The sequence below is a fragment of the Typopeltis vanoorti genome, chromosome 10 (genome assembly GCF_054136105.1).
Source record: "Typopeltis vanoorti isolate ZY-2024b chromosome 10, IOZ_Tvanoo_1.0, whole genome shotgun sequence".
In the NCBI taxonomy this organism is placed as follows: Eukaryota; Metazoa; Arthropoda; class Arachnida; order Uropygi; family Thelyphonidae; genus Typopeltis; species Typopeltis vanoorti.
The window spans coordinates 128549566-128573384 of record NC_143558.1 but is presented as its reverse complement, the minus strand read 5'-3'; the positions used below and the strand labels follow the sequence as shown (position 1 = coordinate 128573384).

Genomic DNA, 23819 nt, shown 5'->3' with positions numbered 1-23819 from the left:
AGCAAAAAAAAAAAAAATATTTTAAAGGATATGGATGTAATGAGGTTGTATTAAAAAAGTTAGGCCAGGAGTGCAAGTTAATCGAAAAAATAAAGACATTTCTCTTCAAAGAAATAAGACATATTTTGAGAGCATCGAAGTTCAAGACCCACTTCAGTGAGTTGAAAAGATTGTCCTCAATTCTACTGAACAGTGGCAAGGAGAAAAATATTTAAGTCTTTCTTAGGGAAGATCTTATTGATTTCGCTATTTCAACATCACAATGTTTGTACAGTGAAGAAGGATAGTCATCGGCAAAATTATGCTTAAGATTTGAATGGTTATTTATGTAAAGGAGAAACAGCGTGACTTAAAATACTGATAATTAGAGTAAGGAATTCATACGTGGGTGGGAAATTCTGAAGAGATGAAGTCCTCCTACATAATACATAATGAATGACCAAAAGAGAAATTGGTGATCCACGTACAATGGACTACTGATTTATTAAACTGGCGATGAATCTGCAAGCAGTAGTTTAACTGTGTTTCCATGCTGATCTATTTATTATATGTCTTGGACGTATGAAGAGCAACTGATTTTGACATTTCCAAGACATTGTTCTAACGAATCTCTCTAAAACTTTCAATGGATTGTGTCCACACTTTCCTAGGAGATCGGCTGTACATTGAGTGAAGAAACCTGCGGTGATGATCTAAAATTAATTGGTCAGCTACTAGTGAAGGACAAGTTGACCTTCGTGAATTTTGGGAAAAATGAAGTGGGACAAATGATTGTCCTATTTTCATGTGTAAGACAGATGTTGAATGATTACGAAGCATTTTGAACACGGTGGGGGATTGTCACGACGTGCCAATGATGAATTTTGAATACATGAGGAGATACCGTCGAAATAAAGAGGTATAAATACAAAGAACAATGGGCAATCAAGACTACACTGTCCTAAAGAAGATGACCTCTATCTGCATATTTATACTTAAGAATAAATTTAAAAAATGGAGGGTGGTTAAGAAAACAAAATGATTTTTTTTTGGCAAGGCAATTAAGATAAGGCATTAAATGGATAATAAAAAAGTGCATTTACGAGTTCATCTATTCCACACGTGGAGTACATTAGACGTTTCTTAGTAAAAATTGTATGCACTATTAAGTAGAAAAATTGCATGTTATAACAAAGGTCCATTATATCGAGATTTCACTGCTTTACCACAGTTGATTCAGCACATTTAAGGTATTTTAGAAATGTTACGAGTTTTGACAAGTTTGGGATGAAACTGACCATCGAAAATGATTGCAAACATTTAAGATGTAAAGTAATTAATCATGGTTACAGCTGAATGTGAACGGTGTTCACGAACAACATCTGTTCTCCTTACCGGGGATTCGTTAATGTTAGCCTGTATTCGATATGACAAGCTTTGAAAATGTTAGATCTCTTCGCTCTATCTGAAGTCTGAAATCGAAAGGCGTAAATGCTGCTTACAATCCCAATGTAAACACTCCCGTAAACCAAGAGAGACTTTTAGTTTCGTGTGTCAAATTGAAGGTCACAAGAATCTTTTCTCAGTTAATCCAATCAAACATGCGCTTGGGGATATTTTTACCGTTGATAATAATACTCGAGTGCAATCAAGGCCCACTTAGGGTTGAAACGTGCAGGTTTCCTTAAAATCATTAAAGAAATATTTTAACCAACGTACCCTGTCTTGATTAGGAAGACATTGAACGAAAGATTTAACGCTTATTGATCACTTTACCATTAGGAGTACGCTCACCTTCCAGGGACAGATAAGGTACTTCATGGTTCTTTCGTTAGCGGGGAATTTTTGAAAATCGTCGAGTAGCTTAAATTTGCTTGGTGTTTTGAAGCAATTATTTCATACTCGCTTCGGGGGAAACCTTGAAAAATTACCCGCTTTTGTCATTTTTCTAGTCGGGTTAAAGTATCGGCATTTGCCTTTAAGGTAATTATTAAAATAAAGGTCTTGGACTTAATTAGGGTTAGTACAAAGGTGGATCGTTCGATACACGTCCACACAAAGTTTTCGAAAGGTTACCTGGGAGGGTCTTAAAGCGAAACAAAATTTAGCTGTCAGCTTGAAGAGGGGGTGTAAATGACTCCATGTTCGCTAACATCCATCTGACTGGAGTTCAGATTCGACAGTTTAAGAAAGAACTCAAAAGTAAGGCAGAATACACAGTTAACCGAAATTAAAGATGAAATAGATGGGAAAAATGTGTGAACAAAGATACTTGTTTTCAAAAAGGCAGTCCTGATGAATGTGGAAGACTGAAATATGTGTGGCATGATGAACAATCGGAATTTTTTTTTTTGGGGGGGGGGGGTTAAGGGATCACAAGTGCCAAAAGATAAAAGACACAAAATCTGTTGTGTTCTCCTATTGATCACCTGATTTACGAACTAATAAATGACGGTGAACGTGTTTGTTAGTTTTTAATATTATGATGAAGCATTTAAGGCCATAAGCTGTGTGTGCATATCTGTCTATCAACTGTATGTTCTTCAGATGGTTTCTAATGTTTGGCGAATACCGTGCCACTGGACTGGCTAACCCAACCCTGGTTAAAAAGCTAGTATATGTTCCCCTCCTACTGTGACAAGAAATCGAACCCACATCTTTCTACCTGAGGAGCACATAAATTTTTCTGACTGTAATATATATATATATTACAGTCAGAAGAATATAGTAAGACCCCCCCCCCCCCACACACACACCACTACCAGGAATCACATAAGAAACCTGCTGGCTGATCACGAGAGTTATGACAAATTACTTACTACAGGGCATGTTGACTTGTATTTCACTTATGCATCAACACAGTTTTCAAAAGCGGGAAATGTTGGGGTATTCTGGATTTCTGCTTGGCATCTATGGATTACGAAACTTGAGAATTAGTTCAGGGGATTTCTAAATTAAAAGAACAAATAAAATGCAAATATGAGGATTCAGCGAAGATCGAGTCTACTAAAAAGTGCAATATTAGGTCAATTAAAAGTCAGGATACCTCGGTAAATTATCCATCCCTTTAAAGGGCTATAAACGTTTCACGACAAAATATTTTTATCCTTCTTTGGAATAACGTATAGAATTACAGAACATTAAAGCCGACGAAAAAGGTCACAGAATAAGAAAAGGATGCTCTTTAGAAAGACTGTGTAATTAATCCTTACAGAATATGTGCTTAGGTATATGAGTAAACAAAGAAATTTCTTTCATGGATGATGATGTGCTGCTGTGGCTAAAGAACTGATCCGTGGATGCACCCACAATCTCGCTTTACTGTAGGATGTAAAACTTTTCTTCGTAATTTTCTATCTGCTATCTTTTGCATGTGGTGTTCCCATTTTCTCTTCAATTAAACTATCAAAACTATCATCTATTAGCTAAAGTATATGTCGGCGTATAGGACGAGGCATAAAGTTTAGGCTATTTTTAGGTTTTAAGCTTATGTCGGTTGTATAAAACGACCCCCCCCCCCCAATTTCTTCTTTCTTATTAAAGCAGTGTTACGTATTGTTGTTATATCCGTTATTTTTTTTACAGCGCATAGATTTAGTATTTACGCGAATTACCCTAATTAAAAGTGATTAGCCCCAATATTAATTAATTATTAATTTTGCATTTTTTTAAATTGTAGGATTATTAAAATTGTTATCATTTAAAATCATGGAACCAGCAATAAAACGAAGAAAGTATGAAGCTCGATTTAAAATAAGGGTGATTGAAATAGCAAAGGAAACTAATAAATTTGCTGCTGCAAGTAAGTTTGACATAACCGAGATGACGGTAAGAGAATGGAGGAAGAAAAGAAGATTTTTTAAAAAATGGCCAAAGAAAATAAAAAAAAAGCGCGATGAGAACGGGGATCACCCGATGGCCGCAACTGGAAAATCACGTTGCAGAATGGGTATTCGAACAAAGGCAGAATGGTTATCTTGTTACAAGAAACATGATTAGGGCATATGCACTAAAATGGTCAAGATTGAATCCGGATGAAAGAATAGAATTTCAAGCTACTTCAGGATGGTGTAATCGTTTTATGAACAGACAAAATCTGGTAATACGAAAATTGCTCAAAAACTACCAGCAGATCTTGACCACAAACTTACCAGTTTCCATAAATTATTATTCAGTTGAGACAAGAACATAAATTTCTATTGTCAAATATTGGAAATATAGATGAAACGCCTATGAGCTTTGATATGATAAGCAATAAAACAGTGGAGTCTAAAGGTAGTAAGAGTGTGCTAGTTGGAAGTACAGGTCATGAAAAAACAAGTTACAAGGTTTATGGTTGCGTTGCCATGTTTGGCTGATGGAACCAAGTTAAAACCAATGATCATCTTCAAACGTAAAACTAAACCCAAGATAAAATTTCCTTCAGGTGTTTTTTTACATTTTCATGAAAAAGGATGGATAGACGAAAATGGTATGAAATTATGGATAAATAATATATGGAACATAATATGTGGAATCCATAACATATATATATATATATATATATATATATTATGAGCCTTTGAGATGTGGCTATACAGAAGAATTCTAAAAGATATCATGGACAGAAAAAATTACCACTGAAGATGTCTTAAAATCCATTGGCAAAGCTAAAGAATATCTTGTACAAATAATCAAGAAACGAAAAACATCCTATCTTGGCCACATCATGAGAAACAGCAAATACCAACTTCTCCAAACTATTTTGATAAGAAGAATTGATGGCAAAAGAACTAGAGGAAGAAAAGGAATATGATGGTTTGATAATATCAAGATGTGGACGGGAAAAAGCAGCGCACAACTGCTTCGGTTAACACAAGAACGCAGTTTGTTCGCCATGATGGTCGCTGACCTTCGATAGAAGATAGCACCATAAGAAGAAGAACATGTGAAACACGCGACCAGGCCGTATGCATAGGATATGTTAGTTAAGATAGATATTTTAGCATGAGATATGTTTCGTAGTCATTTAACTGAGAATACTAAAAGTCTTCTAGAAAAAAATAACACAAAAATTGCTGTTGTACCAGGTGGTTTGATTTCTATATTGCAACCACTAGACGTCTGCTTGAACAAACCATTTAAAGATCACATGCGAGAAGAGTGGAATAACTGGATGTTGTCTCGTGAAAAATCATTTACAAACGGAGGATCTATTCATGCTGCATCACTTGATATGTTGTGCAATTTTGTGATCAAAGCATGGAATGAAGTAAGAGTGGAGACTGTAATAAAATCGTTTAAAAAGTGTGGTATCTCTAATTTTATGGATCGTACGGAAGATGATCTGTTGTGGGACACTGATGACGATGAAAACAAATTCAGTTCACCGGATTCGAACTGGGATCCATATGACGATCATTTAAACAGTGAATCAGAAGAACTATTCTCAACAGATGAAGAAACTTATTAGTAACCTCAATTTTCATGTGTTTTTTTTTAAGACTTACATCTATTGTAATATTTTAACTAAATTTATGTAACAAAAAATTAATCTGACTTGTTTATAGACGCTGCCTACTTTCTTATATAACGATGTATTGTAACTACCTAAATGTTCATCCAAGAAATTACGCTTTCCTTTTCATTCTCACCATATAAGACGACCCATGATTTCGAGGGTTTTTCTGTAGTATTTGAGTGTCGTCTTATACGGTGACGTATGCGGTATATCAAAAGTGATTTCGTTTTGGTTTTGTAACATTAGATGAAAATCAATAATGCGCCCATGGTTTAAAAAATTGGACTTTCACAGCGAGTCCGTGACTACTCTGATTGCAAGAAGTATTGTGGCCACAATTTACCTACTGTCACTTCTGTTCAAATCGAAATATTCTCGTAGGAGCTTTATTTTTATTCGATAGATGTTTGCACGAATGACACAGCTGTAAATTTTCAGCGTTAAATCTAATTCGTGGAAAAAAAATTAGAGCACTTTAAAAATGTGAAAAAAATTCTCCTTTTGTTCCTCAGACATAATTACATTATTCAACCAATTTCCACCAAGTTATTGTTGACATTTCCTTCTGAAAAATTCTGCCGGTCACAGTAAACTTGAAAGGAAGAGTGTGACGTACTTCCGCCGGATGATTATTACTACAATTAAAAATCTGGAGTCATTTTTGATATAGATGCTGTATCATAATTTTATTTTGCTTGAATTTGGCATTAAAATTATTCAAATGAATTTTAATAATAACAATACTGACTGCAAATATCATATTTCATTACATTATATCAAGCAAAAGGAGGGATTAATTTCAATATTTTGAGTCCTTTTCTGCCATGAAAAATGAAATTAGTGAAAACTCTTTTCCCGTTTTTCCCGATCCCCTTTGTGTCCCTTGCAAATAATCCGAGTATTATTAACCTACAGATAAAGTAAAGTAAGTCTAATGGGCTTACGTATTTTGCAAATACGCACGTAATTAAATTCGAGATAATATCAATATAAGTGAATCTGGCAAAGTTTCTTTCTTTTTTCAGATATACCGAGGAAAAAAAAAAAAATATATATATATATATATCGCCTAAATTTATTACTTTCCATTTCTTCTTGTCAGTTGAATATGAATTTGCTGTATAATAATAAAATACATGTACTTTAATGCCTTATTAAAATAAAATAGTCATAGTAATCTACATTATTTCTTCTAGAAATATTAAAATAAAATAATTCTATTGATCTACTATATTTCTCCCAGAAATAATAATGTAAATTTATTTTATATGCAATTTTTAGTTAATATTTTAATATATATTTGCAATTTATTAAACATTTTAAAATTATTGCTATGCACCTTTTAGTTTACATCATAATAGTACACTTAAGGAATATTAAGAACCTAATAAAATAATATATAGATATAGATATATAGATATATATAGATATAGATATATAGATATAGACATATAGATATAGATATATAGACATATAGATATAGATATATAGACAGATAGATAGGGAAAATGGGGAATCAGTCGACCGTGAGATGCGGTGATTGATTCATTCAATCCAATAAAATAATATAATACATATTCAATCCAAAATAAAATAATATAATACATATTCAATCCAATATCCTTGGAGGGTAATGGATGGCAATGCTGTAGCCGATGAAGTTCTAACTGAGGCTTGACTATTGCTGTTACCCTCCTGCCACGATCAGAGCTTTAATTGCTCATTAACACCTTATCCATACACTGACCTCTACAGATAACGGGGAAGATGAAAAGCATTCTTGCTTCGCCCCTTTAAGCCAGTCCTTATAAGGACTAATAATACATTTTATTTTTTGGTAGTCGGCCAAATTTGATTGACTTGTGGATCATGCTACTCGTATTCTTGTAAATAATGTATTAATGTAGATATTTGGACAGTTTAGAAACCTTTTTGGAGATGGACTTAAACGTTTTTTAGTCAGTGTGTTGTTTGGTTCTTCATTTTGTGAAATATCAAGGTAAGACTTTGATTTAGATGCAATTTAATTGCTGTTGCTTCATTTAGCCTACACTTTTTTTGATGGCAGTCCTCTATGGCTGCGGGATATTCTATAAAATATCTGCTGGCAGGTCTTTAGACCTGCGGGATTTTTATTAGCACTCATACGCAGTTAAAACGATATGAGCGTACCCGACCTTGACGTATTCACTGATTTGCTCGATAAAGAGCCGGCTCTTGTACTTATTGATAAACTCCAAAAGAAATTCAAGCTGACATGGTCTGCTAGCATGATCGAGTCACTCGATAAAAGACTAGCACTCACTTTTATTAAAAAAGCTTCTCAAAAAGTTTGAACGGGATTGGCCCGGCTATTTAAACTGATATTCTTCACCCGAAGTCGACATTGAGGAAAATGAAGACTCTCCTCAAATGGAGGAAAAACTCAATCTAGTTGTCTCTACCTCTAATCCTTCTGATCAAGGGGAAATCCACGCTGCTAAGAAGAGAAAAACTCTCGCTGCTGAGCCAAAATATGATGTTGGTATGGACCAGGATGTTCCCATTTCAGATCCCTCTGCCTCCCCCAATGAAAAGGTGCCGCCGATTATCCTAAGGGAAAAGCAGAGATGGACAACACTAAGAACCATCATGGCTAACTTACAAATAAATTATAGATCTGCTAAAAATGTGACGGATTATAGAAATCTTACAAAGGAGCTGGACGCAAGAGGAACACAATATCACACTTTTTCACTTGCCTCCGAAAAAAAAATTTAAAGTGGTCCTACGAGGAGTCTCCGAGGATATTGACACGGATGTAATAGTTACTGACCTTAACTTACAGTATCTACCTCCCATAAAGGTCACTAGAATGTTTAGATCAAATAAGACATCTATGCCTTTCGTCTCAGTAGAAATCCATAATATTTACAAAGACATATGCAATCTAAAATCAATCTGTGGACTCAAAATCGCCTCAGAACCATGAAGGAAAAAAGCCTCTTCTGGGCAGCGCCACAGATGCCAAAAATGTGGCCATGCCCAGAAGCTATGCAAAGCTTAATTCAGATGCCTAAAATGCGGTGAGAATCACCCCCAAAAACACCTTCACCAAAATCCACCCCGGCTAAGTGCGCTAATTGTGGTGATCCTCACCCAGCTAATTATAGAGGGTGTATACATCACCCCAAAAACAGATGGAATGATCCAAATAATCAATCTACCTCGTCATCTAGTGCGAGAGTTCCTGTAGCTCAGGCTCCTCAGTTCTGCAAGAGTGAGAACATGACAACAGGTGCTTGCCCATCATTAACTGAGCGTCATTAACCCCTTAAGAAAATGAATCTTCAACATCAAGCGAGAACATGTGCTGATGTGGTCCGTTCCAAACAGATAGTACAAACCCAGAACCTGACTAATCCGCATTCAAATCTATCAACTATTATCACCTCTTCTCTTGCAAACATGCTGCAGGATTTCAGCAACTCAAATCCATCACTAAGTGTTACAAAAAGATTTTTACAGCAAACCCAATCCATATTATCTGCACTCTCTGATGCATAGGAAAAAAATCCCCCCAAATTCGCTTAGGATTATTGCTTGGCATGCCAACGGTATCAAACATAAACTGTTAGAAATCCAATAATTAATACAACCCAGATATATTTCTAATCAATGAAACTCACCTGAGGCCTGCTGACACCCTAAAAATCAGGGGCTATCAGATTTACAGAAACGACAGACTTGGGTATAGAGGTGGAGGTATAGCCACCCTTATCAAAAACTATATCAACCATCAACCTCGAAATCACAGGCACTAATGTCCTCACAAACTCAATTGGAAACCTTAAAATTTTTTCTGCTTACAACCCTCCATTAAAGACATTATTGACTTCAGATCCGGATGCCATCTTTGAAGTAAAAGGACCGGTCGTCATCGCTGGAGACTTCACTGCAAAACATCCTGCTTGGAACAGTAAATCTACCAATAAAAATGGTCGCATCCTTTCCAGCTACACAGGATCAAATTATGCTCTTGTGGCTGGACCTACCGAACCAACTCATCTCAGTACGTCTGGCACTGCTGACATCCTGGATATAGCTATCCTGCAAGACATTAAACTACAGTAGAGCCTTAAATCACTAAACGAGCTGTCGTCGGATCACAACCCAATTCTACTGCAACTGGGAGAACAAGAATGCCTGTCTCTCTTCCTTCTCATTCAGGCATATCGTGGGAGAGATTGTCTAAAGCACTTAGTGATCAAATTGGACCTGTCCCTCACATATGCACGCCAGAAGATGTGGAATCTGCAGTGACTACCTCCACCCAACAGATTAAGTCCGCTATAACGGTTGCAACCTTTCACAAACCTGTTCCCAAGCCTGGTCGTTTGCCTGAGGATATAATGGACCTGATCAGAGAGAAGAGCAGAGCTAGGAAGAGATTTCATAACACTTGCGCTCCTCAGGACAAAACAGTTCTTAATAGATTGAACGGGCAGTGAGAGATGCACTTAAAATTCATAGAAACCAAGTTTGGGATAAAAAGTTAGAGTGACTAATAGGTGAGATAGAAGCTATCTGGGGGTTACTGAGAAACATCAAAAGTAAAAACAGATCCCCCCATAATCTCAAACCAGGACCTAGTCCACACAGATGCAGATAAAGCAGAAACCATACTAAAGAATCTAGAGGAGCAGTGCAAACCTTTTTATAACAACTTAGATTTCAATCACTTGTACAAAATCCACAGACAGGTCAGGCATGCACTAAATCTCCCAGATACCAGTGCTGACCACATTGCACCCGCATCACCTGTTGAATTATATGATATTATTAAAAAAAACTTAAGAACAATAAAGCTCCTGGACAAGACGGCATCTCAAACAGGGTGTTCAAGCTACTGCCTCGAAAAGCTGGAGTGCACTTGACCAGTATAATAAATGCAATTTTAAGATTTCACTATTTTCCTTCCACCTGGATACTGGCTGATGTAATTCCTATACATAAGCCAGGCAAAGACTCACACCTACCGCAAAATTATCGTCCAATCTGTCTCATCTCCAATCTGGGTAAGGTTGCGGAGAAGGTCACCCTCTCACGACTCCACACCTCAGTAAATAACCTAAACATCCTCCCTAAAGAACAGTTTGGTTTTCGGCAACACCATAGTACTACCCAGCAAATCCAAAGAATTGTCGAATACATCACCACCAGCTACAACTGGCGCCAGTGCACAGGAGCTGTTTTCCTAGACCTATCCAAAGCATTTGACAAAATCTGGCATTTTGGACTCCTGCACAAACTTATCTCAGCCGGTACTTCACTAAAACTGGTTCATCTAATCCATTCATATCTTCAGAATAGATCAACGCAAGTAAAAATCAACGGTTCTACATCGTCCCAGCGCCATATCTTTGCTGGAGTCCCGCAGGGATCTCTACAGGCTCCATTCTTGTTTTCTGTTTACATGTCAGACATCCCGCACAATCCGTTGACTTCCATTTTGGCCCTGTATGCGGACGATACGGCAATACTAACCAGATCTCTCAGACCCCATTTCATTACCAGAAAGCTTCAAGAAAAACTTCTAAAGCTGGTGGGTTGGTTCTCCAAGTGGAGATTGGAAGTCAACCCCCAGAAAAGCTCAGCCGTTCTTTTCTCAAAAAGGCCAATGTCTCCTGCAGGAGATGTGTTACTATTCAATACTAAAATTCCCTGGTAGACAGAAACAAATTACCTGGGTGTAATTCTCGACAAAAAAGCTATCTTTCAACCAACACATCAAGTCTGCATGAGCAAAAGCATCTAAAGCCATAGCTCAGATCTATCCGCTAATTAATAGAAATAGCAAGCTCAGCAACAGAATCAAATTGCAGCTATACCAGATGACGATTCGTCCTATAATCACCTATGGCTCTCCAACCTGGAGCCACACCTCTAATACTAACATTATCAAGATACAACGAGTGCAGAATAAGTGCTTGAGAATGATTCTGAACGCCCCGTGGTATGTTAGAAAAATTAGCTTCATAGAGATACAAATCTTCCCTATATTCTCTCTTTTCTACAATCCTTAGCTTCTAAGTTTTTCCTAAAGACGTCCACACACCCCAACGATTTGGTTCAGCAAGCTGCAGCATACGAGGCAACGGACATATTCAAATATAGAAGACCAAAAGCTATATTAGCCTCCTTTAGTGATGCATAATCTCCATGCCCATTCAGGGCAAGGAAACTGCCATTAAATTTTACCCTCACTGTAACCACAACAGATAGCGGGGAATATGAAAAGCATCTTGCTTCACCCTTAAAGACATAAATGTCAATTGTCAGTAGTACACTTGATTGAGTGGTAATTAGCATAAAGGAAATGACTCAGTGAGTGGACGAGATTGAGGATAGTGCAGTAATGATTTACTGATGATAGACTGTGCATACTCGTGTATCCCAGGATTACTGATTAATTTAAAAGTATCGGAACACCTGACCGCAAACGAACTACAGAAATGATTCTGAGTGTCAGAACTACAGCAAAGGACCGTGAATGGTGCTAAGAAATCCTACTAAGGTAAGTAGCAGCCAATTCTCTGTGTAAATAAATTAGCACTACCAGACCATGGAAAAGCCCCTAACATTCGAAGAGGTTTATAGACAGTTCCTAAGGTTAGGAAAACTCTTAAACGATAACTGGCCAGGGAAGGTAAAACTGTACGACCCCCCCCCCCCTGCAACAGTCACAGACGACGAATACAACGAAGACGAGACATAACCACAAGAATTCTCAGAACAAGCAATACAAAGCAACGCCCACCAAACAGCATCGCGTACAAATTTCCATTAAGTACAAAAGAAAAGGAAAATATCTAACACGACAGAAATACCCAAGACAAATAAATGCCTTATTTGTCTTGAGTATTTCTTGTTTATTCCTTATTTATCTTGGATAACAGCGACCTGCCATACCATATATTCTTCCAACTCAACAGCGACAAACATCTGAAAGTAGTACTATGAGGAATCACAGAAACAATATCAACAGAAGAAGTCACCACAGACCTACATAACAAATGATTTAAACCCGTTGAAGTAAGCCGAATGCACAGCGCAGACAAGCCTCCCTACCCCTTGATACTAGTAGAAATCTCTAAAGACCAGAAAGATATATACGCCCTCCAGACCATCTGCGACCTAATTATAAAAGTAGAGGTATTGAGACGCAAATCCACAATGTAACAGATGTCAGAAGTTCGGTCATGCACAGCGATGCCGCAAAGCGGAATTCCGATGCGTGAAATGCGGAGGAAAACACGCCATACTGGAATGTAAGAAACCACGCACTCAGTCAGCGAAATGTGCTAATTGCGGAGTCCACACCCATCAAACTACAGAGGGTGTACAGCACATCCCCAAAGCTAGAAGATACAACCCCAAAGCAGCAAGCAGATACAAGAAAACAGACGCACCCAACAAATCACAGCCTCCACAACAAACGGAAGAATGTATGCAGAAGTTGCAAGACCAACCCAACAACAAGACTCCAAATCCAAAACAAACCACCAACAGCAAACCAATCTCGTCAACATAACAAGCTGCATAGAGATATGCTTGCAGAACTCCGACAAATCAACCCAGGAGGCCAAGGACATCATTCTAAAATTCACACAGATTTTACTCTCTGCAATCCTTAATGGATAAAAGAAAACCCAAATCTCTACAGATTATCAGCTGGAATGCTAACGCACTACCCAACAAAGCAATAGAACTACAAGAATTCGCAGCAGAGACAAAAGCAGACATCATCCTAGTAAATGAAACCCACCAGCGCCCATGTAACAAGTCAAGAATCAACAACTACACCACGTACCGCACAGACAGAAACTACGCAAGAGGAGGAGGTACAGCCATCTTCATTAAAAGGAGCATACAACACAACGCAATAGCCAGACCTCAAACAGAACACATGGAAACAATAGGAATTGAAAATCACACGAAGAACACAAGTAGTATCATGATATTTGCAGCCTATAACCGTCCAAATAAAAAACTCCTAGAAACAACCCTAGATGAAATACTACACAGGAAAGGCAATAATCATAGTTGGAGATCTCAACGCCAAATATCCGACCTGTGACAGTAGAAACACCAATAACAATGGAAAAATACTCAACACATACGCCACCTCAAGAAATATGGCAATAATAGGACCAACAGAACTCACTCACTATGGAGCTACTGGCCATCCAGATGTCCTCGACACAGCTAAACTACAGAATATACCATACGACTACCAAATACAGTCAGTAAACGAGCTAAGCTCAGACCATAACCCCATCATTCTACAGCTGGGCACTATACAGAACCCAACAAATGACAGCACCAACACAGTACGCTGGAACCAACTGCCTACAGCCCTTCAAGAAAAATCTCGGCTCAGTACCACACAGAAGAGATGGAAAGAGCAGTTATAACATTTGAAAAACAGATAGCGACAGCAATATCCTCTGCAGCAATCACAACCACAAAAACATTCCCAAATAAACTCCTGGGAGAGATCAAACAACTCATCAAAGAAAAGAACAGACTAAGAAGACGATACCAAAAACCATGGACCCCATAGATGAACAAGCAATGAACAAAGCAACAAACCAAGTCAGATACTCACATAAAGACCATCGCAACCAACAATGGAACAACAAAACAGAACACTAAATACAGAAGAGCAACACGTATGGAAAATTACGAAGACACTTCGCTCCAAGCATAGCACATATCCCCCAATCCAAGGGGAAAACAAAATGGTATACGCGGAAGAAGAAAAAGCAGAAACCTTTGCAGACTGCTTGGAAAGACAATGCAGCTTTAACTATGACAACCGCAGACCTAAATGTCATCCAGAAAATCTTTAAGCAAGTACGCAAGATAACTCGGAACACAATCCTGTCCAGAATCCAGAACCCATCATCGAAAGAAATATACCATATCATCAAAAAACTAAAAACCAAGAAATCCCTGACGGGATCCCGAATAGAGCACTTAAGCTACTTCCCCGCAAGGGCATCAGGCACCTAGTAGCCATCAACAATTTTAGTCGTAACAACGCTATGTTACGACTAAAACATTACCCAGAACGCTAGAAACTAGCAGACGTTTTTCTAATCCCCAAACCAGGAAAGGACAAACAATTCCCACAAAACTTCAGGCCCATCAGCTTACTATCTTACATAGGCAAAATAGCAGAACATGTAATCCTTGTAAGAATCCAAGAAGCAACAGAAAACAACAATAATACCTGGTGAACAATTCGGCTTCAGAAAAGGACACTCAACAACCCATCAAATCTACAGAGTCATAGAACATAGCACTCAAGGTTACGAATGCACTCAGGAGCTATCTTCTTAGACATTGCCCAGGGCATTTGACAAGCTCCGGCACTACGGGCTACTGTACAAATTACACAAGGCAGGCATCCCAATACCGCTCATCCAACTCATCAAATCTTACTTATATCATAGAAAATTGAAAATTAAAACAGAAGGAATCAGATCTACTGAAAGAAAGATAACGTCTGGCGTCCCCCAAGGCTCCCTACTATCTCCCCTCCTCTTTTCCATTTACATGGCAGACCTCCCCAAGCTCTCACCACCCATCACTGCACTCTACGCCGATGACACAGGTATCATAGCTAGATCCCTCACACCAAAATGCACAAACGTTTCATTGAAATATTAACTGAACAATGTCAAATACCAAAATAATGATATGGTTCATACGCCAAAGACAATTTTCGATTATTTTTTATGAAGAAATAACCTTTTTCACAATCGTAGGAATAATAGCAGTTTCACTAACGAAGAATTAATATTAAAATCGATTCACTTTCTCATCAAATATTCATTAATCAATACATCAGTAGGTTTAAAACATACTCTAAAACAGCAACGAGGGTTGAGAATAGCCACCACTTTCGAAATAGCATCCATTTGTAATAAAGTAGAGGAGTTCGCATATCTCGGACTTGAAGTATGCGGCTGAAATATCAAAACCGCACCACGTGCTGCCTTCGCATCCTTATCAGGCGCGCTGAGAGAGACTCCTTGGTTGAATATTGACGCAGCGTATGGATATTACTTCCAATTATGGCCTCGATGCACCGCGAACTTCTCTTCTATCATCTTCCTGCCTCTGAGAATCCCTTTTTTTTGACAGTCGGTATTTCCGACGAACAGACTTTCACAAGTGAGATGGAGCAGCAACCGCGAAATGACCTGCAGATTTCCGTGTGTTACCTCATCTGTACAACACCACACTTCACTTTCTTTCTGTCACTCCAAGTTTCCTCGAATAACTTCGGAAAAACGACCTTTTCTGCTTTTCTTACGTTCCACCATCCGAAGTAAATGTTAGTTTTCTCAAAACATTTTCTTTCGGATCGAAATATCTGCGTGAGTTATAAATGAACACAGCACTGGCTCTGGAAAGAAACGCAAGACCACGAGACATTTGTGAACACCTAAGAAGACGAGATAAATATACGAAGAAATGATTCCTATGTATGTGCGTGTGCTACTTCATTCCTTGACTTTCCTTTATCAGTATATACAAAAGTCAAACGAAAATGTTTAGGTGACTCAACTCTATCCCCCCCCCCCCCCCACGCCTGTTTTCTACAATATTGATCTTCTATAGTCTGTACTTTTCCCTTCCTATCTACATAACAATTTCGGTAATCGATTATTGTCCATTCGATTTGCATGTTCTCTACATTTTTGTTTGTATTTCCCTTTGTAGTAAATGATTGGTTTAAATTCAGAGAACACATTTCTTCATTTGTTTTCGCATTTTTTAAAGAATTTCTGTATTTTGAAGTCGTTTTTTATCTTCATATGGTTCATGTTTCGCTTCCGTATGACAGTCAGTTTATAGAGGATTAGTTTGATTCGGTTTTAATACTAAGGATGTTCCTTTGCCAATCAGTTGAGCAAAATTTGATATTTGAATGCCTATTATTTTTTAATTCCCATATGACGGAGCACAAATCTTAATAATCGAAAGTATTCATCAGTCTGATATTTTATTATCTAGCAGCATTTTATTTCACACTGGGTCTTCTCTATATATCTACTCTCTCTCTCTCTATATATATATATAAAGATAAGCCGAAATTTTAAACTTTTTTATGTCACGTTTTTTGTCTTCTATTTACCAACCCGGAACTCGGGGGGGTGGGGGGGCGCCGTAGGGGGGCAAAGCCCCCTAGTGTGTGTGTGTGTGTGTGTGTGTGTGTGTATTGTTGAAGAATTAAGTAATAGTTTGAGAGCAACTACATCCCCAAACTGCGTAAAATATTCGTTTAGGTGTTCTTATTTTGGCAGAGATCCCACGATATATATATATATATATATATATATATATATATTCTAAATTTTACTTTTAATTTTTTTTTTTCAAAATCAAATAACTGTTATATTGCATTCTGAAAAATAAAAAAATAAATAAAAAATTCCGCATGCGTGCGGTTTATAATCCATATATACTGCTACTTTATCACGAATACTGTGGTCTTTTTTATATGAAATAAGCTAGTTCATAAAACAAACACCGGTAATTATTCACTGACTTCTCCTCCTGTGCTTTTATTATTAACAAGCGCGCACATTAAACTGATAAGAATGAAGTGATGCATGCAACGAGGCCATGTCATTTTGAATCCAGCTCAAACAACGGTCCTATTAGAATGCGCACGCGAGAAAACGCAATAAACATGCAACAATTAAATCACTGCATTTAATTTAATTATCAGTCAAGTTTTATGACAAACTATAAATTATATTCAATTTCATACGAGTTACTTAGCTGTACATAAACCAGATATGGAAGGACTATAATCATTATGGTGGAGCCTGATGCAGTGCGTATTCTCTCAATGCAAACATTCTTCACATTAATGCCTTTGAGAACAGAAAGTGATTCTTAATAAAATGGGTTTCACACAAAGCAAAATAAAAAATTAAAGTTAAAAATTAGTCAGAGGTTTTAATAATACAGGAGTCCTAAACCATACAGTATATAAAATATTTTGCTTGCTTGTTTGTGATAAAATAAAAATGCAAAATAGCAATAATTAAGTGAATAAAATAAACATGTAAATTAAACAATATTTATACTGAGATACATATATTTAAAATGAGCTGACAATCTGCGTATTCGTGTGCTACAATGCTGAAGAATCCAGTTAAGCTGCGTTTCCTGTGTTTGATTGTTGAGATCAACGTAACATTATGCTTCCATAGCAACAGCAGGTTCTCCTTACTCATACCAGGTGGCAACAGTATATCTTCAATAAATGAATTAAAAAAATCATATTTTAGCGCGTAAAGTTAAGAAATAACTTGAGCTTCGGTTTGCTTGGTTCAATCGTAACTGAAATTACTTCTTTAAATGAAAATTTCATAAATTACTGCGAATCACTGCTTACCGTATGATATCGTAATAGCATCCGAATCTGCTTGAAAGCTTGTAAATCGAAGATGGAATTGTTTTCAATTACTTTCTTTCCTGAAAATGAAAAAAAAAAAAAAAAAAAGATCATTGCAATATTCATAAAACATTTCAGATTTTTTTCCCAATCATATAAAGGCTATTGATAAGGCACCGAAACTATCCGACTATATGCAATTTCTTAATTTTTTTTTTTCTCTGTAATTTCGTTTTAGTCTCTCTGGAATCAATTACTGTTTGTTAATATCGTGATCCGCGCATCACAATTTCCAGATGCTAATAACAGCATATTTAATTGCGTGCAGAAAATGCTGTTCATGTAATTCAGTTACGATATATTGTGACGTAATGGCTCGAATATAAATTATAATAGAAATATTATTTTGGGTGTGTGTCATTCGCAGATTAACACACACACACACACACAAAAAAAAAAAAACTCAATTTTAATGCACGAACGGTGGCAATGGAATTAAATTTGAAGAGCCATAATTTAAACCTACAAAAATAGATTCCTTAACCACGTGTAAAAGCCATTTGGTCAAAGAATTTTTTTTTTTTTTTTTAATTGTCCACAGAAGCATTTTAATGCTTCTGTGGACAATTGTTGTTGAGTAAGTCCGGCGGCAACTGACTGTACCCGTGAGCGCGCGCACGCATGCAGTATCTGTACAATAATTTAAATGTGCCCTCATCAGTTAGGGTCCTGTTAACAACGCTTCCTTGTTGGACGTAAGAAATTACCTTAATTACATAGCATGCTCGGAAAACTTATGTTTTTTACTGCAAAATGTTTAATTACAAGAATTCCAGGGAATTAACAAAAGCACACACAATGAATTTCCCGGCGTAGACGTATTAACGCGCGAACATTATTCAGATATGAACCCATTAACTTGGCTAATTAGCGGAATTTATCAAATGGCTTTTATTGCAATAAAACCTCGTTAAGTGATATCAGGCTAGATAAAGGTTGCAGTAAGTGAAGCGGGGGAATGGCGCTATCGGCATTCGATATTCGCGTCCCCAGGCCATTTGTTATCTCTTCCTTTTCTTGTTGGAAGCAAAAATTAACACTCCAATTATCAGAGCAGGAAACTAAAGTGCCGAATCAAAGCGAGGTAGAGTAACTAGGACGTGCAAGATGCATTTTTCATTTGCTTCCTTACAACTACTTAAGAAAACTGTTGAAATTCGAAATTATTTATCTGTTATCCTCGTAAAGAAGTAGCAACATTAAAGAAAGCGAAGTGCTAGTGGAGACTGTTTATAAACGTATGATTAAAACTCAACGGATTCTCTTAACCAACCAGCGATCAATAAAAAATACTTGATCGTTATAAATTAAAAGCGTTAAGGCAACAACTTACACCTGTATCGTATTTATTTCTATTTTCTTTCTAATATTATATTGAAAACTAAAATATGTCAATTTATTTAATTTTGTTTATAGAAAAATCTTTAGAATTAGATACTTTTAATGAAAAAACATTATACACCATTTAATTTTTTTCATTAATTGTATACATAATGCATGCGATGCAACATATGTTATCTGGACATTTTTTTCTAGATATTGTCATTATCTGAATTTTTTTTTCTAGATGGATATTGTCATAATTCATAAATATATATGCTATCTATTTATATTTATAGCAAATAATTTTGGTATCTATCTATAGAAAATATAATTTGGTATCTATCTATAGAAAATATAATTTGGTATCTATCTATAGCAAAAACGTGACAACTATTAGCATCACCTGTCGTGTAATAAGGACATCAAATTACCTTGTGTGAAGTGTCATAGTTTTATGAAACATGTAAGCTGTGGCTAAAATATAAAATATTCATCTTAAGTTGTATAGACAGGCAAGTGGTAACTCGGGTAAAGAATAATAATAAAAAAAAAAACATGAGACGTACGTGCAGAAAGATAATGTTTCACTGTCAGACGTGTATCTGCTTCGTTTGTTGGCAGTCCGGAAGAAAATTGGCTGTCAGCTCTTTTCAGCGTCTTCACAGTGAGCAGATGAATGACCTGCTAACTGCTCCGTCCTTACAAATTGTAACAAATGTGGAACACGCAGAGATTAATTGAATGAAGTTTGCAATGCATCTGCTACGAAGAAGATCGTATTTTTTTAAGCAGCCGGTAAAAGTAAATAATCAAAAGAAATAAAATACAGTTCGATAAAAGAACAAGAGGAAATTCAGTAGAGGATGGGTATTCAATGCTGTTTTCCCTGTGAAAACGACCTGAGCAGGATGTACAGTGCATCGCATCGGATTCTTCTCTAAACCTCTTCGGTGGGTAAAAATCCCCTTTGACTCGAGTGCCACGTCGGAAGTTTGTTGTAATTAGCTATGGGTCAACAGCATTCTTTGAAAAAAGCTATATAGTGAATGTAAGAAGATATCTGCATGCAGTGCAAGGAAACTATTTCTAAAATCGGCACAGTACTCTTGTTTATAAATGCTCAACTCTAAGGATGGGTTGTTTAGAATTACGTCTGAAACAACTAACGAATACAAGGCCAATGTATGACGTCTGTTAATTTGGAAAAGCAAAACCATCTTCGTTCATGAAACCAACCTGCCAGCCTGGTTCATCGGAACTTAGCCTATCAGTTCTCCAACTAACGGGTGGCGAGATTTGTTGAGTAAGCCTCCAGCTAACTGGAGGATAAAAATTCCTGGAAAAAGTTCCATAATAGGTCTCTAAGAGCAGGTTTCCGGATAATATAAAATAAATATATAAATGAATTTAAAAAAAATCCTTACACAGGGAACTAATGTATACAGGGCTACAGTATTTCGTGGAAGAGAATTACATAAGGAAAAAAACTACCTCGCTATCAGCAGATAAGTCCTTATAATTGTTTAAGCCGGGTAACCACAGATGAGCATGCCATTCCTTCAGTGTAGAGCGCATGCGTCCCGGACATGCGCTTTTTAGAGAGATAAGCAGCATTTAGTCGCACGAAACTTATCTCTCTAAAAAGACGGACCGACTTCAGTGATCGATCCCCTATTTAATAGGCTAAATATGCCGGTTGGGTTTGCCGAGTGGTTAGCGTATCCGTTCTCCAGCCAAACGGCTGCGGGTTCGAATCCTGCCGTGGACATGGATGTTTGTGAGTGTATGTGAAAATAGCAGTGGTGGGTGTTGGTGTAGTTGCGGTTTGTTGTAGTTGGTGGATTGGGTGGTGGTGACAGAGCTGTAGAGTAGGCTTCCTCCATCCCTGGAGGTGCCACGTAAAGAAATAATAATAAACGTTCCATGTGTCAGACTGGATTCCAACTCCAGTCATTCCATCGAAGGGCGACCTCATTGAGGTTTCCTAACCTGAGCAGGACACTTTAATTAGTATTTAGTTATAGTTAACTTCTTATGCACGAATATTACCGATGTTCATTGTGGAAATTTCAACAGGCAACCTAATAATGCGTTGCAGAGGATTCTCGTGCTGGCAAAATTGTAGTTAGTTCCAAACCGGAATGCAAATTAGTCCTTCACGTGCGTTATCTTCCGAGGTTGAAGATCCGCTTTAGTGAGGCAGGTGCGCATTGTTACACAACAATATACCACATAGAGATTATCCAATTAAACACGAGGACACTATTCAAATATAGAAGAAATAGTTGTAACTTCTCTAAATCTCCGAGTACACTCTGCAAGTCAGTATTACGGTTGATAGCACACCCAGAGAAATGAAGAGTTAGTTAATGTCCATTGAGATTCATTCGGTGCGCAGTTATTGGGGGAAAACAAACTTCAATGTTTGTCTAGGAATGAAATTTAAACCACTCCGTTCGCCTGTCAACGTGGCTTCTCGTTCAAAACGCATTCTGCACGTGGAGTATTAGAGAGGAGAGAATTACAACAATTACAGGATTGCGCCTTCGTATTCCAATCGTTGTATGTAGACTAAACCTAGTTCTGCATGATGACGCTAAATCTCATCTGACACGAAGACAAAAGGTATGGTTTAGTCTGCACGAGACAATCCACGCGTCATCTCTGGAACAGCACGAAATCCGGAAATATTTGCGTACATTATCACGCACGAATGAATACGATTGCGACGTCAGGAAGCGAATAGTAACTCGCGCGAATGTAGGAAGAACTATTTGGTAGGAGCCCAAAAGTATAGTCAAGCTCATTAACTTTTAATATACCATTAAGAAAACCTTGATAAAATATATTTTTTTTTAATCTTTTCCTTAAGTTATTCCCATTTATGCGCTTATCCATGTGGGTAGTTTCATGTAGACAGGTCCAAAGACACTTGAAGAGCACTTAAGGCAATTCCACTTTAACTAATCCACAACAGTGGAATCATATGCAATAAACTTGGTGACAAAAGTTATTTTACGCATCCTTGCATTTATGCTGATCTCTTGTGGAGCAAATGTAACGTCAGCATCGTTTCAGTCAAGCCATTATATTCCAATTACTGCACTAAACATAACTCGCATACTTCAGTAGAGTTCAACGCTATTTTCATCTAATCCATCTAAAACTATTAAGACTCATTTGAAAATTTACATTTCAAATTCGTTCCTAACTATCCGAAAATGAATCAAAATCATATAAAGAATCACGTAAACAAATCCTTATTTTTTTTCTCGCATTATTTAAAATTGTTTTGCAACTCTAAACAATTAGCAAGTCGGTGATATTTAAAATATCATTTGATTGTTGTTGAAATTGAATCATGTACGTAACAATGAACTCAATTCAGAAATAATAAAAACTGTAATATTCCAACTTGGAAATAAGTTTACATTAAAGAATGCTTGCTCAATACAAAAAGGGAGCTAACAAAGGAAAAAAAAGCGTAAAGTTACGACCTAATCCACAAATTAGTTTCCTTCACTGCAAATAAAGGATAACAGAGTGTAATTAATCCAACTATTCTGCGGGCACTTTACATGCAGATATTATTGCCAGACAAGTCTGACTCTGCGCCCTCAGAGTAAACAAACACAGGAAACCGATCTGCACGCGTGTACTCAGTTTCTAAGCAGACCACAAACTTCGAAATGAAAAGAGTTGAGGGCATCTAATAAGAGAAGGTTTAACTAAAGACCGGCAGTAGTTGGAGACATCCGTTTTTCTGCTAGTGCTAAAGTAATTAACACAAAGTTCAGTCATCTTAATGGGCAACTTACTCTGGGGACAAACGCGAGGGGAAATGAAAGAGGTGATTAATGGGGTTAACCTACCGGAAAGGGGAGGAACAAGAAGATAAAAAAGAACGAAAGAAAAAGAGTATGTGGATAGTGGTTGAATGGAAGAAACTGAGTCAACACAATTGAACAGACTCTGTGGTGGAAAAGAAATATACACTACACCTACGAATTCAGCTTAACAGAATTCCGTTTTTTTATATTTTTGTGTAACTTCCACACATGAAACGTTGTGGCATGAGGGGGGGGGGGGGCTATAGTTATTTTTTCTTTATTTTACAGAATTTGGAAAAATGCTCCAGAGACCAAACATGGTACATCTTCAGGGCTCCAGCAATCAAAATATTGGTCTCGCACCCAAAGATATTCGCAAGCATAAATGACCTATTGAGTAGAGTAGCTATCCACTAGGTCAATATGGCTGACAAAAGACTTCCGCTGTATTTATACACATGTGTTGAGAGAAATACAATCAGTAGTATTTTAAGATCGAAACATTTACTCATATGTGACTTGTTGGAATTCGTTGTTTGAAGGAAGTGCTGGTCAAGGAGGGATCCGACAAGTAGAAGCAGAGAAGCTGGAAGAGGTTGGTGTCCACGCAGAGAGCATTTGAGCAAATAGTTCTGTAGACTCAACTGGCTATCAAATGTACTAA

At 37.2% G+C, this 23819-nt stretch overlaps 2 protein-coding genes across 5 annotated transcripts in view; one reads left to right on the top strand and one right to left on the bottom strand.

Annotated features, from left to right (window-relative positions):
- The window catches only part of LOC150102783 (tubby-related protein 3-like), a 514140-nt gene that overhangs the window by 291709 nt on the left and 198612 nt on the right, over positions 1 to 23819 (top strand). The gene's annotated exons all lie outside the window — the stretch shown is intronic.
- Positions 1 to 23819, bottom strand: part of LOC150102784 (protein king tubby 1-like) — a 393182-nt gene that overhangs the window by 261908 nt on the left and 107455 nt on the right. For both annotated transcript variants that reach the window (XM_090398898.1, XM_090398894.1), the window contains exon 2: positions 17943 to 18022. The gene's annotated coding sequence lies outside the window, so the exon portion shown is untranslated. The remainder of the gene's footprint in view (positions 1 to 17942; positions 18023 to 23819) is intronic.